This window comes from Stegastes partitus, unplaced genomic scaffold (assembly GCF_000690725.1).
Source record: "Stegastes partitus isolate 25-593 unplaced genomic scaffold, Stegastes_partitus-1.0.2 Scaffold115, whole genome shotgun sequence".
Taxonomy (NCBI): Eukaryota; Metazoa; Chordata; class Actinopteri; family Pomacentridae; genus Stegastes; species Stegastes partitus.
In genome coordinates, this window is record NW_007577846.1 from 72,387 (window position 1) to 78,479 (window position 6,093).

Below are 6,093 nucleotides of genomic sequence, written 5' to 3' on the forward strand. Positions count from 1 at the left end.
TTCAGGTCAGTTAGGATTACCAACATTATTTCTATTTGCTACACAGTGTATGTAAACTGAACATGCATGTACACTCTAAAAAGTAACTCCAGGAACCCAGTCCCACCACGGAGTTATTTGCATTGTTGCACGAAAACAAAACTAATTTATTGATTTATATTCAGTATTTAGGGCTGCGAGGTGGCTCGGTGCAGCACTGTTGCCTCCAGTGTGGTCTTTTTCAACAAAGTGTTTGTGGTGAAATATAAATGCTAACAGTCAACTCAGAATCATGAACAAACCCTGATTTGACCCTCATAAGTTACTAAAGGCCTGATTTTTAAAAAATCGATTTTTCATCAATCATTTATCGGTACCCTAACTTGAGCAGGTGTTTTTCAGGGTTTCCCACCAGAGTTGAACTTCAACATTTTAAGGCATGTTATTACACCTTTACAAACATATTGATGAAGAAGTTGTTTGGTAACGATTCAGTTGGCAGACGTTGATATTTTTCTCTTACTATTAAGACGTGCAGAAAATTGCAGAAATGATCTTTTCATCGCTGAAAACCTGAATTGTTGCATCTCAGGTTCATTCTTCGACAGAATCACGAGGATGTTTTCAGGAGTTTGGCCCCGACTTGGGAGCAACCGTTTAATATTAACCTTTAACATGAGTGAGATGTGTGTGTTCCCCTTCGATGCTAAAGATCTGAAGCTGTTTGGTGGTTTTCTGCTGTCGGGCTTCATGTGACGGGTTCGGGCCGAAGGTGGTTTTTATTCGCTCCGTCTGAACTCAGATTGACGTCTCAGCGATGAGAGTTTGGCCTCGAGCAGCCAACTGCTGTTTGCTGTTATATTTGGAGCATCGGTTAAAAACTCGTCTCCCGTCTCCACCTTCTATTGTTCGGCTGCCTGATGGGAGCAGCTCTTGATGCTTCCCTGAACAAAGACGTCCTCCTGGTTCTTGTGTGCTCGCAGCATCAGTAACACTGCAGAGATGAATACAAAGCTCAGGGCTGTTTTCATGGCAGATAGTGGATTTTTTTCTTTTTGTTTTTTGTTCTGCTGCTGCTTATTTGGAAAAGTGTGTCTTTGTGTTTGTTGCAGAGAGATTCCAACCAACAAATAAGAGCACTTTGGTGAAAAATCCACCCTGGATCCAAGCTGTGGATTTGAATTTTGGCTAATTGTTGTCATTTAAAATAGGCTGAATACTATCAGCAGGTTCATTTAACTACCACTGGATCCATGTGACGCTGAAAGAAACCTAAAAACAGGTTCTGCAGCTGCACCGTCTGTTATTTCTGGACGTTATTTGTCATGAACCTCCGAGATAACGATGTCCTGGGGAAGTCACGCTGAATCTAAAAATGACTCCGGGAAGAAGTGCAGCTCTTGATGGAAATGTAGTCAGTCAGGTGCTAATTGCTTTAAAATCAGACGGTCAAAATACAAAAACATCTGCAACTTCTTGTTGTTTTTAGAAAATCCCTTTATGTTTTCACCTCTAGCGATCAGTTGTTTTTAGCAGTCGAGGATTCTGCTGCTCGGTGGTTAGCACTGTTGCCTCACAGCTAGAAGNAAAAAAAAATGTATAAGTTGCTCCAAATAGTTATTTAAAAGGAATTAGAAGATGTAACATATTTAGGTGCCATAATTATGAAAACAAACAAAAAAAATAAGTTTGATTTTTTTTTCTGTAGTTTTTGTATTTTTAAGGAATTAATTAAACAAAATTTTGCCTGATCAGTGAATTTTAACTGCAGCTGTGTGTTTGAACACAACAAATTTAAGTTTAATTTACACACAATATTAACTCGATGCAATTACTAATATTACCAGCGTTTTACAGATCTATAGTTTATGATAAGAACGTTTCAAGTAAGTCATGGATGGCCCCTGATGATTTCAGAATAAATGACTGAGGTGCAGTCGTGACTCGATAATCCGACCTTTAACAATCCTAAACCTGCTATCCGACAGGTTTTTAGGAAAAACGAACAGAACCCATAAAAACAGCCTTAACATAGCGACAGCCTTGGATTCTGACTCCGACATGACATTTTATTACGTGTTATCTGACTGAACAATCCCACAGATTGGCTACGTTCACACTGCAGGACTTGATGCTACATTCAGATTTTTTTGTGAAATCCGATTTTCTTGTGAGTTTGTTCACATTTCCAATTAAATGCGACTTGTATGTGATCTGCTGTGTGAACTTCATGCGACCCAAAAGTGTCCCACAGGCGTAGAAGAGGACACGACGACGTCACGCAGCGAGCATGCTCAGTGTTTATGGAAGTAAACATGGATGGTAACGGTAAAGGGTATCTTGCGATTTTAAAGTTGTTGTTTTTTTTAAGTCGCCGCCGCCACCGATGGTGGAAACAGAAGTGGAACCGCTCACTAAACTGGCATCAGCAGCCAAGTACCGCCTGTGTGTTCTGGACACTTCCACCCTGTCAGAGCGCTGCCCCGACGGGGTGGAAGTGTCCGTTCAAGCATCAAGCCCTCCTTGTATCTTGACCTCTGTCTTGACAATCCGACAGCCTTGATATCCGACATAAAAGAAGGTTTTACATTTAGTGTTGGATTATTAAGTCATGACTGTATTTGTTATCCACAAATTATAGTAAGAGCATTTTATGAGNTTTGGGCTTTTATGACATGTGACTGTAAGATTACTGTTTTTCTGTATTGAAATAAGAAAAATCTGTCATTATCTTACAGATCTTTGCCGTTATTTCAAAGAAAAAATTATGTTTTCAGGATTGAAAAGTAATAAATCATTTAACTGTTATTTTACAGATTTTGCGTTTTGTTTGAAGACTACAGATAATAACCAGAAAAACACAGAAAAAAAAATATTAATTTATGTCTTAACCAAACAAAACAGACCAAAAACTTACAATTTAAAAATATGCATTTTAGCAAATAGTAATTTTTTTTATTATTTTACTATGTCTGACAGTGACCGTCACGCTGTTTAACAGTATTTAAATTAGTTTTTAAAATGTCATTATTTTACAGATATTTGCTGTTATTTCAAGAAAAAAAAGATGTTTTAAGGATTGAAAAATAAGGTCAATGATCATTTAATAAAATCTGTATTTTTTACAATTTGTATGACGTGACTATAATATTGCTGTTTTTCTGTATTTAAATAAGAAAAACTTTACGATTATTTTACAGATATTTTCTGAAAAAATGTGTTTGTTAAGGATTGAAAANGAAGCACGATGGTGGCAGCATCATGTGTCTAACATGTAACATTCAGTTCTCTCCTTTATTTGCTCCACCGTTTTAAATCTGCTCCTCTCAGTTCACATTTAACATTTTATTGTTCAGTCATTTCCAGCACTTTATATCATTTCATGTCGGGGACACAGCAGCGATGTTTGTTAATTAAAACAGTCATGTTGTGTGCCGTGTTGATCGTCTCTTACAAACAGTGGCTGCTTCAAGTCTGCAGCTGGACTCAACAGTGGGCCAGTTTTAGTTTTAACAAACTCATGTGTCGCTTCAGCTAATTATTTTTATTTGTTTATTCTTTTCATTTATTAATTCGTTTTTTATTTTTGCATTCATTCATTTATATTACTTGAATGAGTTCAGTGTGTGACTGAAACAGTTTTGATAGCTGATTAATCACTCAGGTTGTTTTAATCCTTTAATGTTTTAAGCAAAAAATGTGAAACACTCCCAGTTCCAGCCTTTCACATACGAATATTTACGGGCTTATATATTATATTATTATTATTATTATATATTAATATGTATATATACATATTAATCCACATATTTTTGGATTTTGGACTGTTTGATTGGGCAAAAGAAGCAGCTTGATGCATGTGCAGTTAAAACGAATACTTTTGTCTCATACAGCCAGAAGTGAGGAAATCTTGCTTCAATATTAAAGCTTTTTGTAAAAAGAAAGCTCGACTGATTTCAACCTTTCATTTGCAGGTTTCTGAGAATTTAAACTGAGTATTTTGATGTTTTCGACTGTTTGATTGGGGGGGAAAACGCCGCAGTTTGATACATGTGCAATTTAAATAACTGCTCTTGTATAATAAAATTTAACAACAAATATCTGAATCTGATCCAGAAAGAACCAAACTTCACCACAAATGACGTGTTTTACAGAAAACAACAGGCACACGGCCAGAGGAGCCTTTATATAAACGGACATTAAAAGCAAAACTGTCAAATCTCCACTGATTTTAGCTTTTTAGATATAAATATTTATAGATATCTGTCACTTCTGAGATAGTTACCTAAATGTTTTTGGGTGTTGGTCTGTTTGATTGTACAAAAAGAGCAGCTTGATGCATGTGCAATTCAAATAACTACTCTTGTCTAAAACAACTTGACAACAGATAAGTGAAATTAGGAAACTTTACCCTTAAAATATACATTTTACAGAAAACAACAGATAACAAACCTGATGAGTGTGACACAAGCAGAAGTGACTTAATATAAAGGCACATTATAAACAAAAATGTCAAAACTCCACTGATTTCAACCTTTTAGGTGCAAGTATTTGCAGGTTTCTTCGTCTTTTCTGAGACATTAAACCAAACATTTGTGCTTGTTTGTTTTTTCTGATTGTTTAATTGGAAAAAAGCAACAGCTTGATGCATGTCTAATATAACTGAACAACAAATGAGTAAATTTCATCCAGAAATGAGGAAATCTTGCTTCAATATTAAACCTTTTTTTTTAAAAAAAAAATCAACAGACAACAAACTGATTTCCACTTTTTAGATGAAAATATTTGCGGCTTTCTGTCTCTTCTGAGATGTTAAACTGAATATTTTGATATTTTCTGCTGTCAGATTGGACAAAAGGAGCAGCTTGACGATGTTACTTTGGCAAACTGTGAGGAAAATACGGACATAATGCTCTACCTGATCGTTTCTTTTACATTTTGCGACTCGTCCTGTTCACTTGTGCTGTTTTATGGCTCCTTTACCCTTCCGTCCTGAGCACACGTGTGATGTAGTGTTGCTGCAGCACTTTAATAAATAGGGCTTTTATTGCCGTGAACCTCTGAGATCACACCTCTCCCTCACTCGGGTTACTAAGGTTAATAGACTATGCAGATATAAATCTCTTCCCGCGCCTCGGTAATGTTCCTGCTGTTATCTCAGTGCGTTGAGTGCTGCACATATTAACGGCATGTCCTCTGTCTGTGTCTCTGCAGGATTGATAAGTCTACAGTCAGCGCGCTGAGAGCTCGGTGAGTAACCAGAACCACGAACCACACCGACGGCCTGCTCCAGTTCTTTGACTGCAAGGACTTAAAAAGAAACAGCAGCAACACAAGCTAAAATAAAACACAGGCAGGGTTCTTCTGTGTTTTTCTATATTGTTCTTACTGCGTGACTTTGACCGCTCAGATGTAAATCTTTAAAAACACCCCTGGAGCTGCAACAATTAACGGAGAAGTTGTGAACTAATTAGTAATTAACCTGCAGTTAAGAACATCCTTGGTTGCAGAGGGAAAGCTAATTCTAACTGTGCTTTTGTTGGCTGAACATAATTTTATAAGAAATTGTTAGAACTCAAAAAAAGAAAGAAAGAGGCAAACTGTTGCTCTTTGTTGTTTTTCTTTTTGAGCCGAAGCATCATTTAAAGAAAAAGAAAAGAAATCTAAATGTTCTAAATTCTCTGATTGCAGCGTCTTAAATGTGATTATTTTCTGGTTTCTTTCTATTTCACAGTAAATTGAACATCTTTGGTTTGTGGACTAACAAGATATTTGTCATCGGTCTGACATTTAATAGATGAAACAACTAATCAATTGATCCCAAAAGGAATTAACGGTGAATAATCATCAGTTGCACACTTGGGTTCAACAACAAAAGAGGAGTTTATTTTAATGTTTGTGAGTTGGGACAACAACAAAACTACATTTAGTTAAAGCGATTTGCTTTTTCACTACAATCAGAAATACCTTTAATTACAACTTAATTAAATATTGGTACATTTTTAAATTAATGCCTCGTAAAAAAAAATGTATAAGTTGCTCCAAATAGTTATTTAAAAGGAATTAGAAGATGTAACATATTTAGGTGCCATAATTATGAAAACAAACAAAAAA